The sequence below is a fragment of the Rhinatrema bivittatum genome, chromosome 4 (assembly GCF_901001135.1).
Source record: "Rhinatrema bivittatum chromosome 4, aRhiBiv1.1, whole genome shotgun sequence".
NCBI lineage: Eukaryota > Metazoa > Chordata > Amphibia > Gymnophiona > Rhinatrematidae > Rhinatrema > Rhinatrema bivittatum.
The window spans coordinates 148660117-148677024 of NC_042618.1; the positions used below are offsets into that span (position 1 = coordinate 148660117).

The 16908-nt window shown below is 43.2% G+C and overlaps 1 long non-coding RNA gene across 1 annotated transcript; it reads left to right on the forward strand.

Annotated features, from left to right (window-relative positions):
• Window positions 1–3: 3 nt before the first annotated feature.
• Window positions 4–14619, forward strand: LOC115090189. Its single transcript, XR_003856329.1, has 3 exons — window positions 4–368; window positions 12457–12746; window positions 14579–14619. It is a non-coding gene; the product is annotated as an uncharacterized LOC115090189 (long non-coding RNA).
• The last annotated feature ends 2289 nt before the right edge of the window (window positions 14620–16908 follow it).

Genomic DNA, 16908 nt, shown 5'->3' on the forward strand with positions numbered 1-16908 from the left:
TTCCTCCCAGTCTCTAGGCAAACAAACCAATGGAGTGCAGAGCTACTGAACGGCGGGGCAGCTGCGTGAGCCCGCCCACTGACCCCGGTCGCCGCCAGAGCGGGAGCAGAAGCGCAGGGCCCTGCAGGGGGCGGCGCCGTCTGGTCTGATAATTCCTTCCCGCTTCCTTTTTCCCCGGGACCCGCGCTCCGAAGCCGCTAACCCTTCCAGATTGCCATGGAGACCGGGGCGATGACATCAGTGCTGTCCAGATCCTGTCACGTAAAGGTTCTGGGGTCGTTCTGATACCCCAAAGCGGTCTAGAGCCGGTCCGTCCCGCAATTAAAAAACAGTAAAAGGAGTTATACAATACTTTTTACTGACCACTCGTAGGTACATTTTATTATTATCATTACATTAGCTTTCAAACCTCAGCTTAAGCTGTCTTCAAAAGTTTCTTGCATCTTCCATTTAAATAATTTAAAAAAAAAAAAACCAACATTTCTTATCGTTCAAACCGGTGAATCCAAAACCAGTGGGTTATACACCTCTGCCAGCAGATGGAGTTGAAGCAAAGGTGACATCCCAGTATATATACCCCTGCAGTGTCATCAGCCCACCAGTATTCTCCATCTACTGGGGATCCCTTAAAAAAATACCCCAAAAAACAGGATTATTCACCCCGCTCTCTTTTGGGGATACCTAATGCTCCCTCTCTCAGTTGAGAATTCCTAAGGTGATTTTCATGGTCCTTCAGATAAGTGACTTGGTCTGGTAGCTGGTTTTTCAACTGGAGTGGACTTAGCTGTAAAAAAAAAACAAAAAAAAAAAACCAGCCAAAAAGCAAGCAGGTGCAGGAAGCCCAGTACTGCGGTGAAGGTTTATTCCCTCTCTCCCCACAGCTGGAGACCGTCCTTATACTCAGCCAGGACAGGTTGAGCTCAGGTAAAGGGCAATTTATAAACAAAACAAATAATAAAGAAAAGGGGAGTTGTGTAGGGATTACTACCCCCCCCCCCCCCCCCAGCATCTGTACTCAGCGCACGATCCGACGGTCATTCCCGCTTCCAGTGGAGTTCAGGGGACAGGGGCAGCCTGGCGGGTTGAGCAACCCTTGCAGCTAGGGCCCATTATCAGGCTCATGTGGTTTGCCATACAATAGGCAACGGCAGCGTTGGCATGCGCTGAAGACTACCCTCTTCAGTTTCCATCCTGTGATGCTTATGCACCCGGCGACCTGTTGTGCACTTAGGTGGGAACCTAGGAGCACCTACTAGGGTGCCCACTTATGTACGGTACGTATATCTGAGTGTCCTGGGGGAGCTTAGTTTGGGCACTTATCTAGGCACAGTGTTGAGCACTTTATTTGCGAGCATCTAATATTTTGGGTACACTATTGTCAAACGCCTGTTAGGGCATATTGACAGGCTGATGGCACCCATAGTAAAGAAGCCTAAGCGCCTTGCCCTATGTGTTGCTAGTCATATGCGGGTGTCTGAGCCTGACATTCCCTTTAACTTGTGCAGCGCTGTTTGGAGGCTCAGGGAGAATTGCCTCTGTCTGATTTTACTAAGCCCGGTTCTTCCCAGCCTGGTGCGGAAAGGGAAAAAGAGCTGCCAGAAGGGTGGCCTGACTTTGGAACTCCCCTAACTGGTTCGGCAGTGGGGGAAGGTAGTTCAGTGGGCATAGAACAGGTGCCCCCTGGTTTTGGCATGGATCCCTCTGCCTTGGGTAGAATTTTTTCAAGAACTGTAGTCTTTCCTTCAGGTCGCCTCTCTCTGTTTTATCAGAGATGAGTCAAGATCACATCAGTGAGTTGTGGAGACGATAAGGCATGGCTATGTGCTGGAGTTTTGCAGTGTTCCTCAGGCAATGTTCATGGCATCTCCCTAAAACTCTGCAGAAGAGCAGGCAGTGGAGTGTACGTTGTTAAAACTCCTCAGCCTGCAGGCAGTGGTTCCAGTGCCCACATCTCAAGAAAATATGGGCTGATATTCCATTTATTTTGTTGTGCCCAAGAGGGAGGGCTTTTTTCATCTCATCCTGGATCTCAAAGGGGTCAACCATCATTTGCAGGTGACTCATTTTTGAGTGGAAACCGTGTGCTCATTGATAATGGCAGCATAGTAGGGGGAGTTCCTGGCATCTCTGGATCTGTTCAAGGCGAACCTGCATATTCCCATTCACCTACAGCATCAACGATTTTTGCGTTTCGTGGTTTGGGGGCGTCATCATCAGTTTCGAGCACTACCTTTTGGTTTGGCCGCCGCACCTAGAACCTTTTACAAGGTTATGGTGGTGGAGGCGGCAGAGTTGAGAAAAGATCCTGGTACACCCGTACTTGGACGACTGGCTGATTCGGGCCAAGAGTCTGGGAGAAAGCCTCTGTCTCTCATACAAGATGATGATATCCTTGTTGCAGGAGCTAGGTTGGGTCGTGAACCTATTTAAAAGTGATCTTCAGTCATCACAGTCACTAGAATGGTTTATGTTGTACCCCGCCCTAAACATAGGAATGACGGGTAAGAAATGTTTTAAAATAAATAGAATATTTTGGTGTTCAGTTTGACACGAAAGAGGGCAGAGTGTTCCTGCCAGAGGGCTGTATTCAGAAGCTGATGGCGCAGGTGCGTCTATTGATGAACACAATAGGCCCAACAGTGAGGTCCTATCTACAAGTGCTTTGTTAGATGGCAGCGACCCTGAAGGTGGTGCCGTGGGCAAGGGCACATAGGCGACCTCTGCAGTTTTGTTAGAGCCCACAGACTCAAGACTATTCGATTTGGCTCCACCTGCTGATGGAGGTCTGCACTCAACTGCAGTGTGGATTAAAAGCGGATCATCAAAGAAAGGGGATTTCCCTAAAATCACTGGACTGGCTAGTAGTCACAACAGCTGCAAGCTTCCAGGATTGAGGAGCTCACTGTCAGGAGCTAACAGCACAAGGGCGCTGGCATGCAGAAGAGTTTCTCTGGAACATTAATCGGGTGGAATCCCGTGCGGTCTAATTGGCATGCTTACGGTTCGGTGACAGTTTGCAGGGTCGAGTGGTCCGGATAATGTCGCACAATGCGACAACAGTGGCTTATATCAATCAGCAGGGAGGAACCAAGAGCCAGCAAGTGTCGCAGGAAATAGCTCAACTTATGGAATGGGCAGAACTGCATTTTCAGGAGATCTCAGCCTTGCACATTGCAGGAAAAGACAATGTAAGAGCCAACTTTCTCAGCAGAGTCTGGATCCAGGAGAATGGGAATTGTCAAACAAGGCATTTCAGGTAATAGTGGATCGTTGGGGCCTTCTGTTTATGAACCTACTAACAACTGCTCGCAATTTGAAATTCCATCGCTTCAGTCGCAGGGGAGATACAAAATCTTTAATTTGTTCTGCGCATTGAGTATCTGAACTACAGGCCTTGTCTTGCTGGGAGCCGTTTCTACGAGTGACTCCTGGGGCGTTCCTTCTTTTTTGCCAAAAGTAGTCTTGGATTTTCACTTGAATCAGTCTATTTCCCTCCCATCTCTGGAAAGGGCAAGAGATGCGGAGGAATATCACTTGTTCTGGTCCTTGGATGTCAAGCAATATATCCAGAGGTATTTAGAGGTTTCTGAACCTCTCAGGAAGATGGACCAGATGTTTGTACTCCATGGTGGGAGTAAACAGGGTGAGCCGGTGGTGCAGGCTATGATAGCCCACTGGATTAAGAAGGTAGTCACGGCCCTGTATGTGGATGCTGAGCAGTCATCATCTAATCAGGTTAGGGCTCATTCCACTAGGGCTCAGGCAGTGTCATGAGCAGAGGTTAGATTGTTGTCTCCTGTTGACATTTACCAAGCTGCAACGTGGGCCTCTTTACACACCTTTTCCAGGCATTATCGTTTGGATGTGCAGGCCCGGGGGAGTCGTAGCCTTCGCACATGCAGTTTTGACTGGTCCATGGGCAGCCTCCCGCCCTGTTCAGGAGTAACTTTGATACATCCCACTGGTTTTGGATTCACTTGTCTGAATGCTAAGAAAGGAGAAATTACTACTTACCTGATAATTTCCTTTTCTTTAGTACAGACAGGTGAATCCAACTTCACACCCTTGGCTGCTGAATGGTTGTGCTATGGTCCTCCTGTATGGCTGTGTGTTCCATGGAGTATTGGTAAGTGTCAATTTAGTCCCTAGCCTAGTGTTATTACTCTCTTTTTCTGAGCTTAATGTTTTCTTATTGGTTGAGTGCTGGCATGGTTATATGTTAATAATCAAGTTTTGTTAGGTTGTCCACAGTTGGCTTTTGCAGAGAATACTGGCGGGCTGATGTCACTGCAGGGGTCTGTACACTGTGATGTCAGTTTGCTCTGCCTCCATCTGCTGGTAGAGTTGCATAACCCACTTGTTCTGGATTCATCTGACTGGACGCTAAGAAAGGCATCCTTTCCACATTTCAATACCCAAGCCTCATCCTTAGAAGCCCAAGAGTCCTTTCCTATGTAAACTAAACAAAACTAGAAGTCCCCCATAATGTCATGCTGTCCCTACCATGGTTAACTAAAAAATTCCACACACTAAGCTGGTGGCATGGCATTATATACTCTAGGACTCCATTTCCAGTCTTCCATATGGGGGAGCTAAAATTCAATACTACTTTTCTTATTCCCCCTATGACAATGAAACATTCTTCTTTAGTAGGAACCCATAGGGTTCTCAACATAGTCATTGTGGATATCCTGAAACCCTGACTGGCTCGATGTGTCCCGAGGACTGGGATGAGAACTGATCTAGAGGTGGAAATTTAGGGAAATGCGATGTATAGAAAAAACAGACAGAAAGAGGTTGAATTAGCTCAAGTTTGGAATGTGTGAACAGTAGTGCCATTTATCAAGGCTTCAACTTTAGCTATTCTCCATGTGTGCATCTTTCTTATATTTTTATTTATTTATTTGCTTTTATATACCAACATTTGATCGAAATATCACATCGGTTTACATATAACTGAACAAATAAGGCAAGATCTGCTTATTTTACATTGTAACGTGGTAACTTGTATAATAGATAAAGAGATACATTTATATTATATCATTACAACATTGCAACTCGAGGAGAAAAGTTATAGATAATCTACATAGAGTCTTAGAGTGGTTAACTGGAGGTGGAGTCTTTGGGGGAAAGCATTTAAAATGTGGCTATGTAGGAGGAGGGGGTGGGGGAGGAGGGGGGATATATACGATTAAATACGGGGGGGGCTGTAGGGTGGGTTACATTTAATTCAATTATCTTAAATATACAAACAAATCTCTCTAAAATGTAAGTACCATTAAATTCATTCACCTCGCATTTGGGTCAGAAACTTAAGGGGTTTCCTTAGTAAATATCGATATCAATGGAGAAATAGGTATGTAATGGGATATTATTGTCTAGAGAAGGGATGAGGACTAGGAAAGAAGTATATAAGAACATAAGACTTACCATACTGGATCAGACCAAGGAGCCATCAAGCCCAGTATCCTGTTTCCAACAGTGGCCAATCCAGGTCACAAGTGCCTGGCAGGATCCCAAGGGTTAAGAAGTGGATATCTGCAACTCCATCTTAATAATGGTTTATGGACTTTTCCTCCAGAAACTTGTCCAAACCATTTTTAAACACAGCTATACTAATAGCTTTCACCACATCCTCTGGCAACGAATCCCAGAGCTTAATTATGGATTGAGTAAAAAAATATTTTCTCATATTAGTTTTAAATGTATTACCTTGCAACTTCATTGTGTGCCCCAATCTTTATATTTTTTGAAAGAGTAAACAACTGATTTATATTCCAGTTTTAAGGAAGTTCAAGGCAGATTACATTCAGATACAAAAAATGCAGAGAAAATGAATTATAACTTTGAAAATTTACCTTAAGAGCATACTGGTTTTCAATTAACACACCGTCTAGAAGAATCTGGGTGTCAATTGTAATCTGCACCAACCTGCTGAGTTTTTAGGGGATCGAATACTTTGCAAGCCACTGTATTTGGAGATTAAGCCTATAATGGACTCACATCACATGATTGTAACTACGTGAAAATAAGTGGTAAGCAGGTGAGCAGAATCTAATGTGAGGGTGGTCAAGAGACAACTTAGACTGTGTTTTGGGAACACTGCATGTATTTCTTATAACATAGTTTCAGATATACAGCTAACTTGCAGAGGGTCAGACAGAGAGTACTGAATTGACTGATAATAGCTAAAGAAGAGAGAGAGGGGGGGCGCTCTTGTGCAGCGTCTAAGATCGCTGCCTAAACCCTTAGCTCCTCTGGACCAAGATTAATGATCAGATTATATTCACTCATTGACGCCCTGGCTTCGCTTCGGATCGGCGGAACACTTTTCTAAAGATGTCTGCTACAAAATCCAATAAGATAGAGGCGGCCTTTGCTGCGGCTGCTGGGTCTAAATGAATGAAACAAGATCCACCAACCCCGGAAAAGGCTGCGGCTGCAAAAAACATGGCATCGGCAGACCTGGTTCTGGTAGAATTAAAGCAACTTAAAGATTTAATTCAGCATAACATAGAAGCCACAACGGCGATACGCTTAGAACTTCAATCAATCGCTCAACAGACGGCCGGTTTCCAGCGGCGGCTAGAAGATGTCGAATCCCAGACGGCATCCCTTTTACTCACAACTGCGGCCCTCCCTAAACAAGCTGAAGTTATGGCGCAACTACAAAAAGATATCGAGGACCTTTCGAATCGCAATCGAAGGAATAACATACGCATTTTAGGCATACCAGAAGGGGCCGAGGGCTCTGACACGATCTCCTTCTTGACACAGATGATTCCCAATTGCCTGCAGGTAAAATTTGCTTCTTCTTTTGAAATTGAAAGGGCTCACCGCGTGCCTTCGCGGCCTCAGCGGAACTCTAAATATCCTAGGCCTCTTATCCTAAAAATACTACGATACCCTCAGGTTGTGGAGATCCTCACAGTGGCGAAATCTCGTGCCCCGATCCAATTTCAAGGGAATAATATTATGTTTGTCCCAGATTTTGCCAAGGCCACAGCAGGAAAACGTAAAGCCTTTTTGGCGCTCCGCCCTAAATTGCGATCGATAGGTGCGCAGTTTGGTCTGATGTACCCGGCCCAGATGAAAGTTACGCATGGAAACCGTACACAAATATTCCAGCAACCGGAGCAATTGGTTGAATTTCTTCACACTTTGGAGGACTCAGAGGGTATGACTACGTGATTGTCTTATCTACACTCCATTCTTCTCATTGTCTTGTGACCTTTTTTTGGAAATCAGAAGGGGTGGACTCAGATATCCTCTCCTTGTTCCTCTTAATCAGAAGAGGGGTATTTTCACAGCGCTATGGACTCCATAGCCTTCCTTCGTGTCTGGAGTGACTTTTGGTGATGGCACCTTAGTCCTGACAGGAGGCTCATTTTGAACTCTCATTGCCTTGGATGGCACTCTCTGCTGTTCTCGCCCGACCCATCTCACTGGGAAATGGGTCCTTTTTCTTTTTCATGACTATTTTTGCTAACAGGCTTATCCGCTATTTTGCCTATTGGACTTATCCGGTAAAGGCACAATCATACTGGTATTGTTTAGTTGATCTCCATAACCATTCATTCGAACTTTTTAGTCAATTATCATGGTGTCTACTGACAGATTTCTTCAATTTACCTCCTTGAATGTCGGAGGCTTTTTACACCCTATCAAAAGGAAAAAGATCCTAACGTACTTACAGTCCTTACATGCGGACATTGCTTATATACAAGAAACCCACCTCAATATGCACGAATCTGCTAAGTTAAAACAACAGTGGGTGGGTCATGTAGTTTTTGCCCCGGCTTCTCAGAAGAAACGCGGGGTTGCTATACTACTGCATAAGAAACTGAACGCTCAGATCCTATATCAAGCTTTTGATCCTGATGGACGGTGGATTATTCTTCAGGTGAAAATTGCACAATCTACATTCACTCTACTTAATGTATATGCTCCGAATTCTGATGATCCTCTCTTTTTTCAGTCAATTTTTTCCACTTTATTAGCCCTTAATCCTACTTCGTGTGTTATTGGAGGAGATTTTAATCAACCTCTGGATCCTTTTTTGGATAAAAAAAACAACGGCTCGTCCCGCAATTTCTAAATCAAGTCTACAGCTACGACATTTGATGGATTCTTGCGGACTTGTTGATCCATGGAGGCTACTTCATCCCACAACTAAGGACTACACATTTTTTTCCCTTTCCACACTCCTCATATTCCAGGATCAATTTTTTTTTAGTTTCCAAATCTCTTCTTCCTCAAACTCATTCTGCTACTATCTGTCCAATAATTGTTTCGGATCATGCAGCGGTACAGCTTCAAATCGAACTGACTACTATTCAGGTGACTGACCGTCAATGGCGCTTCAATTCTACGTTACTAGCAGATACCTCTTTTCAAGACACAGTTAAACGGAAAATCGCGGAATTTTTCCAACTTAATGACCTCTCTGGAGTCTCGCAACTGGTTCTGTGGGAGGCTTTCAAGGCTACCATTAGAGGAGAGATTATCAGTTACTCCATCCATGCAAAAAAGGTTAATGCTGCCACTCTTCAGAACTTACAAGAAACTGTTGCCACTCTGGAACGGGCACATATTTCCTCTCCCTCACCTTCCTCACTTACAGATTTGTTGAAAGCGAGGTACCAATACAATTTGCAACTGAGCTCACAAGTAAAGTTGGGAATGTTCCGTTCCAAGGCTAACTATTATGCTGACAACAATAAATGTGGTAAACTCCTGGCCAGCTACCTCAAAAAGAGGGAAGAAAAGAAACGTATTGCAACTATTCTGTCACCTGCTAAGCAAACTTTAACTCAGGAAGAAGATATCCTGCGTTCATTTAGCGACTTTTATGGTCAGCTATACCAATCGGAAACAACAGCTTCTTTATCAGACATTGATCATTTTTTGTCTACTATTCCACATCAGTCTCTAACCCCGGAACAAGCGTCTACTTTGGATGCGCCTCTCACTGTGTCTGAAATTGAGTCGGCTATTGGCTCTCTGCAATGCGGCAAGGCACCTGGACCGGATGGGTTCACCACAGACTTCTATCAAGCCTTTAAGAAAGACGTTTTGCCTCATCTTCATAAATATTTCTCGTCACTTTTAGACCTCACTGGTACATCCCATAACTTCTCGGACGCTTGCATAGTGGTGTTTCCAAAGCCAGGTAGGGATGAGCGAGAGGTAGCGAACTACAGGCCAATTTCATTGTTAAATACTGATTACAAGATTTTTACTAAACTTTTAGCCACCAGAGTTTCCCATATCCTTAATTGTCTTATCAATCTGGTCCAAACTGGCTTCATTAAAAACCGTTTAATTGCTAATAACACCAGGCTTTTTTTACATATACAGTCCCAGGCATCTACTTTGAGGAAGCCTGCAGTAGCCATATCATTGGATGCCGAGAAGGCGTTCGATCGAGTTGAATGGCCCTTTCTTTTTTCCTCCCTTCAGTGGTTTGGTTTTGGTCCGGTTTTCATCTCTTGGATCAAGTTCTTATATCATTCCCCATCTGCCTATTTGTACATCAATAATAGAAAATCACCCCGGTTTCATCTTCATAGGGGAACCAGACAAGGTTGCCCGCTATCCCCCCTTCTGTTCAATCTGGCTTTGGAACCACTACTTTTGGCTATCAGTCACCCACCGTAGAAGGACTTCGTATTGGAACCGAGATGTATAAAATGTCTGCTTATGCTGATGATGTTTTGCTTTTTCTTCTCAACCCGGAATCTTCCATCCTCTCTCTTTTTCATTTGATTTCTAAATATTCGTTTGTGTCAGGATATAAAGTGAATTGGCATAAGACAGAGATGTTGCCTCTAAATATGTTGGGGTCCATCCAGAACTATTCCTCCCTTCCTATTCAGAAGTTATCTAAAGAGCTTAAATATCTTGGAGTTTATTTCTCCACTGACGTATACACTACAATTCATAAGTGTGAAAAACGCATTTTAACTCAAATAAAGGAAGCTACGTTGGGTTGGTCCCCTTTGCATCTTTCTTGGTGGGGTCGATTGGATACCATTAAAATGGTATTAATATCTAAAATTACTTATTTGCTTGCTATGCTCCCTATTTTTTTTTCCACCGATTTTTATGCCCAAGCTGATCGCCTTATGTCCCGTTTTGTATGGAAAAATAAGGCTCCCCGAATCGCCCTGACTAAACTCAAAAGGCCGATACGGGACGGAGGGGTTAATTTTCCAGATATCCGTATATACCATCAAGCATATATACTTCAGCAAGGATATCACTTTTTCGCTAATTGTACTGATTCATATGACAGACCTAGTTGGCTTACTTTGGAAACCTTTTTAATACAACCATTCCCTGTGGAATTCTTTTTTGCAGCTCCATTGTTGGCTACTCCTCTCATAAGTCCTTTTCTCCGAGCCTTGCATCAGGCTTTTCAAATTTTAGATAAAATATCGTATCCCGACTCCAGTCCATGGCCTATCTCTAGGTATGCGCCAATATGGGGAAATCTGCATCTCAAAATAGCAAACCGCCCTATTAGATGGGCAACATGGCAAGCACAACAGATATGGTTTCTTAACTCAATAACCCAAGATGCTCAAATCTTTCCGCTTGAGGTATTACAGACAAGATTTCACTTACCCTGCACGCAATTCTATGCTTGGTTGCAACTGAAACATGCTATCCAAAATATGCCTTCCGTTGGCTTGCCTAGTATATTTCCCCCCCAAGCTCTTGTGATATACTTAGAATATGGCAAGAAAGGTCATTTAGCATCACGATTTTATAAAATATTCCAAGCATCTAAATTGGGTTCTAGCTCCCTGCAGAGCTTATATAATGTCTGGCAGGCGGATTTCTTACAAGACAATTACAAGGTTAACTGGACACGAGTATGGAAGGTATCCAATCGTATCTCCCTATCCTCTAGCTTAACACAAACTGCCTTGGAAACTGCATAGAGCTGGTCTTCTGGATTCTCACCAGTGTTGGTCATGTTTGGTTCCTAAGGCCACTCTTTCACACATGCTTTTTCAATGCCCATTGGTACATATTTTTTGGCAACAAATCTGGCAAACCATCTCCCGGATTCTTTCCTTGAATCAACCCATTACTTATTCGCTTATTATCCTGAAGGGAGCAGATCCTACCCTTGCCTTACCTGCATCCTCGTGTAAGTTACTTGATTTCTTTTTAACAGTGGCGATTCATAATATCCTTTCCAATTGGAAACATAGTGACAGACTGTCAGAACATCTATGGTGGAATACGGTTTGTCTCTATAGTAGATATGAACAGGCGATGGCAGTTAAGTATAATTGATTGACATCCTGGTGTAGGGTGTGGAAACCTCTTAATGATTATAATGCATCCATAGAATGAATGGTTTTGCTCTAGGATTGTGCAACTAATATTCAATATTCCGTAATATGGTACAATCCGTATAAAGAATTAGGCATCTTGCATTGTTTATTATCTTTTTAATGTTTGCCGGCATCTTATTCAACACGCCACATTTTTACTTTGCCTTTTATCCAATCTTTATTCTTCTTGCCTTCTTTCTCTCTTTTCATCTATTCTGTCCACTCTCTCTCTTTCTCTATTTAAACCTCCTTCCTTTCTTTTTTCTCTAGTATTTCTCCTTTTCTCTCTTCTCTCTTTATAAAAAACAAAATAAGGGCCATATTGTGATGCATGTCTTCTTTTTTTTCTATATGGTTATTTTCATTTTCTTCGCTTAATTGAATCAGTGATGTTAACTGTAATGATTTTGTTCATGTTCTGAAGGTCACCGGATTGCACCACTTTTTGTATGTATTATATGTCTTAATAAAGAAATTTAAACACAAAAAAAAAAAAGAAGAGAGAGACCACTTCCTGGACATAATAGCACAGATTGATCCCTTGGAAAATTTATATACATATATATATATATACACACACACATATATATACACATATACATACACACACATATATATATATATATGTAGCAATTGTTATTATTTGCAACTAACGTCTATATTACCTGATTTTATTTATTCTCTGTTCTAGCCTCTTAATGCTTACATAAACCTACCAGAAATACCTCGAACAGTGATGTACTGAGTCAGTGTGTGCATTTGACTATTTGTGTGAGGAATAAGCTCCTGGGTTCAAGTCCCTAGGTATAATCCCAGTAACTGTGTGTATGTGTTTACATTGGGTAAGCCCCAAGGCAGTCCTGTGTGCATGCAGGTAATCAGCCCCTCAGGTAATTCCCAGTGAGACGAGCCACCAGGCAGAATGCCAGTGTGCACAGTCTGAGCCCAGATCGTGTGACAATGCCCATCAAGATGCCTAGCAAATTACAAATGAGGATTTCTGAGATTAGCTGACCTTGAGGCTAAACCTAAATGTAAATTCCACACTCTATGAGAGAAGCCACATACATCTAATTTATTTTTTTTTTTAACATGATAACACAAGATAGTCCTGGGGGAATTCTGCAATACTATGGAGGGCAGAATTTGAACAGAATTCCCCCCCCCCCCCCCGCAACGCAAAAAATAGCAAAGATGGAGGAGAACCTGGCATGCCACAAGCAGAGCTCGTCCTGCTCGCAGTGAAGATGAAGGCCAAATTCTGCACAGAATATGGCAGAGATGAAGGAGAACACGGCATCCAACGAGTGGAGCTCATCCCGCTTGCGGCGAAAATGAAAGCCCCGGTGTGCTGCGAGAGCGGAGCTCGTCCTCCCGGCGAAGATGAAGCCCCCGGTGAGTGTGTAAGAGGGGAGGGGGTGAGTGTGTGGGTGGGTGTGTATAGGGGGCAGTGAGTGTGTGTAGGGTTATATAGGAGGGAGGTGTGGATGTGTGTGGGGGTATGTATGAAGTGTGTAGGTGTGGGTGTGTGTGTGTGGGTGTGTGTATGTGGAGGGGGTGTATGTAGGTGAAGGGGTGGTGTTTGAGACTGTAAGCCTGAAGGGGTGAGAGAGCGCGCATCTATGAGGGTGCTCGAGTGTGGGTTCCAGAGGGAGGGAGTCTATGTGAGAAGATTGTGAAGAAGTGTGTATGTGTGTGCGAGACTGAAAGCAGGGGCATGTGAAGAAGGGATTGTGTGTATATGAGGGTGCTTGTTTGTGAGAGAAGGAGCCTGTGTGAAGGGATTGTATGTGTGTGAGAGAGACATAGGTAGCCTGTGTGAGGGTGTTTGCGTTAGACAGAAAGGAAGCCTGCGCAGGTGTGTATGCAAGAGAGAGAGGGACCTTGTATGAAAGAGTGTGTATGTGCACTAGAGAGAGGGAGCCTGTGTGTGTGAGAGAGAGGGACAGAGAGCCTATGTGAGGGGCAGTACTGACAGAGTGGTCAAAGTCTGGGAGTGGAGATAGAGTGGAAGCGTTTGAGCTTATAGCTGGAGGGGAGAGATTCTGGCAGATGGAGGACTTGGGGCCTGAGAAGGAAAAGTGGCCAGGGAAGTAGGGAGAGAGTGGAAGGAACGCTTACAGTGAACTTCTAGGGAAATTCTGCTCAAAATATTTAAAATTTTCTGCATTACATTTTAAATTAATTACTTAAAGACTGTCATATATATTGTGTTATTTTGACCAAAATAAGGTATGCAGAATTTTAAGTTTTTGTGCGCAAAATTCCCCCAGGAGTAAAAAGATATGCGATACTGGATCAGATCAAGGGTCCATCAAGTCCAGCACCCTGTGTCAAACAATGGCCGATCCAAGTCAAAAGTACCTGACAAGTACCCAAACATTAAATAGATCTCAAGGTACTGTTCATTATTGATTAATAGCAATTTATGGACACTAACTGCTGTAACCACATCCTCTGGCAATGAATTCCAGAGATTAACTATGTTTTGAGTGAAAAAGAATTTTCTCCAACTTGTTTTAAATGAACTACTTGCTAACTTCATGAAGTGCCCCCTAGTCCTTCTATTTGAGAGTAAATAACAGATTTACATTTACTCATTAAAGTCCTTTCATGATTTTGTAGACCTCTATCATATACTCCTCAGCCATCTTGTCTACAAGCTGAACAGCCCTAATCTCTTTAGTCTTTCCTCGTAGGTGTGCCGTTCCATAAACCTTATTTTAGTTACTCTTCTCTACACTTTCTCCAGGTCAACTATATCTTTTTTTTGAGTTGCGACGACCAGAATTGCATACAGTATTCAAGGTGTGGTCTCACCATGGAGCAATACAGAGGCATTATGACATCCACCATTTTATTTGCCATTCCCTTCCTAATAATTCCTAACATTGTTTGCTTTTTTGACCGCCACAGCACCCTGAGCCGACAATTTCAATGTATTATCCACTATGACACCTAGATCTCTTGCCCGTGTAGTATCTCCTAATGTGTAACCACAGCAATGGTTATTTTTCTCTATATGTATCACCTTGCCATTTGGAAGCCCAATCTTCCAGTCTCACAAGTTCCTTCTGCAATTTACCACAATTTGCTTGAGATTTAACTACTCTGCATAATTTTATGTGTCCGCAAGTACAAATTCCTGAGACACTCTACTGTTTACCTTTTTCCACTGTGAAAACAGACCATTTAATCCTACTCTCTGTTTCCTCTCTCTTAACTAGTTTGCAATCCACAAAAGGACATCGCCTCCTATTCCATGACGTTTTAGTTTTCTTAGAAGGGACTTTGTTGAACACCTTCTGAAAATCTGAATACACCACATCTACCGGTTCACCTTTGTGCACATGTTTATTTACCCCTTCAAAATAATGTAGGAGATATGTGAGGCAAGACTTCCCTTGGATAAATCCATGCTGGCTGTATCCCATTAAACCATGTCTATCTAAATGTTTTGTAATTTTATTTTTTATAATATTTTCCATGATTTTTCCTGGCACTGAAGTCAGGCTCACTGGTCTATAGTTTCCGGGATCACCCTGGAGCCTTTTCTAATCTATATTCTGCTTTTTCAAGTACTTCAAAGTGGATTACATTCAGATACTGTAGGTACATAACTCCACCTCTCAGCCGTATGATTTAGGATGGGCACGTGTAGCACACCCAAGCAACTAAAGGTTCTCCCAAGGATGGGAAGAGGCTGGAGCAGAAAATAAAAAAACAACATAAAACCCACAATATATTGTTATTGCAAGTAATGCAAATAAAATCACTACATGCACATTTCCATAACACATTAAGAATATAATGTAAATAATTAATCCTAACTGCTCGGTTACCTTACTCTTATTCTCTCCCCAGTTATATAACCCTGTTGTAATGTAACTTTTGATCTCTTTGCACTTGTTTATGTTCCGTTTTTTGTTCAGATGTAAACCGGCATGATATGGTTTCTAATCACGAATGCCGGTATAGAAAAACTCTAAATAAATAAATAAATAAATAAATAAATAAATAAATAAAAAAAAGAATTCTTATACTCTAGCAAGCTGAGACACAAGGTATTATAGGAGAAGAAAAAATTTATTACTATTGGAAAAAGCAGAGTTGCTTACCTGTAGCAAGTGTTCTCCAAGGATAGCAGGATGTGAGTCCTCAAACTTGGGTGACATCATCAGATTGAGCCTTGTCAAGGAAAACTTATGTCGAAGTTTCTAGAACTTAGACTTGTCACATTGGGCATGCCTAACCAGCATGCCCTATACCATGCTTCCACACAGGGTCACTCTTCAGTCTTATAGCAAAAAATTGGATATACATTAAAAAAAATAGGAGAAACCCAACTCCAAAAGTTGGCGGACAGGTTTTGTGAGGACTAAGATCCTACTGTCCTCGGAGACCACCTATTACTGGTAAGCAACTCTGCTTTCTCCAAGGACAAGCAGGATGGTAGTCCTCACACATGGGTGAATCCCTAGCTACAGGCTACTCCCCCAATATAAAAGGGAACCAATAGACACCCAAACCAAGTGCCATCAGGCACAACAACAATGGTTCTGTTGTAACAGGGGGAGACAGTGTGAACCCAAACAATGGGCCCTAGGTGAGAAAGAGGTGGGCTCTACACCACAAACAAATTCTGAAGGACAGATTGGCCAAACCTATCATCGCATTGGCCATACCTATCCAAACAATAGTAAGTTGTGAATGTGTGGAGAGAACTCCACCTTGCAGCCTTGCAGATCTCCTCCACGGGAACTGCTTGCAAGTGGGCCACTGATGCTGCTGTGGCTTGGAAAGAATGAGCATTGACATGACCCCCTCAAGATGCAGTCCCACGTGGGCATAACAGAAGGAGATGCAATCTGCTAGCCAATTTGATAGTGTATGTTTGACATAGGCAATGCCCAACCTATTTCTATCAAAAGAAACAAAAAGTTAGGTGGACTGTCTATGGGCTTTTGTCCGCTCCAGTCAAAATGCTAAGGCTCGCTTGCAGCCCAAACTGGGGCTTGGAGAAGAATGTTGGCAGGATGATGGACTGGTTAAGATGGAAGTCCATTACCACCTTAGGCAGGAACTTGGGGTGCATACACAAGCCCATCCTGTCATGCTAAAACTTAAGTTTAAGGTGGATAAGTCACTAAGGCCTGGAGCTCGCTGACCCTGTGCGCTGAGGTGACCGCCACCTAAAATATGACCATCCAGGTCAGGTACTTCAGGTCATAGGTGCGCAGCAGCTTAAAAGGAGTTTTCACCAGCTGAGCTAACATCATGTTGAGGTCCTACGACACAGCGTGATGCCTTAGGGGAGGCTTCAATTGAAGCCAATCCCACATGAAATGTACATTTATAGACTATACAGAGATAGGCACACCATCTACCCCAGGGGTGGGCAATTCTGGTCCTCGAGGGCTGCAAACCAGTCGGGTTTTCAGGATATCCTTAATGAATATGCATGAGAGAGACCTGCATACACACTGCCTCAGTTGTATGCAAATCTATTTCATGCATATTCATTAGGGGTATCCTGAAAACCCGACTGGTTTGCAGC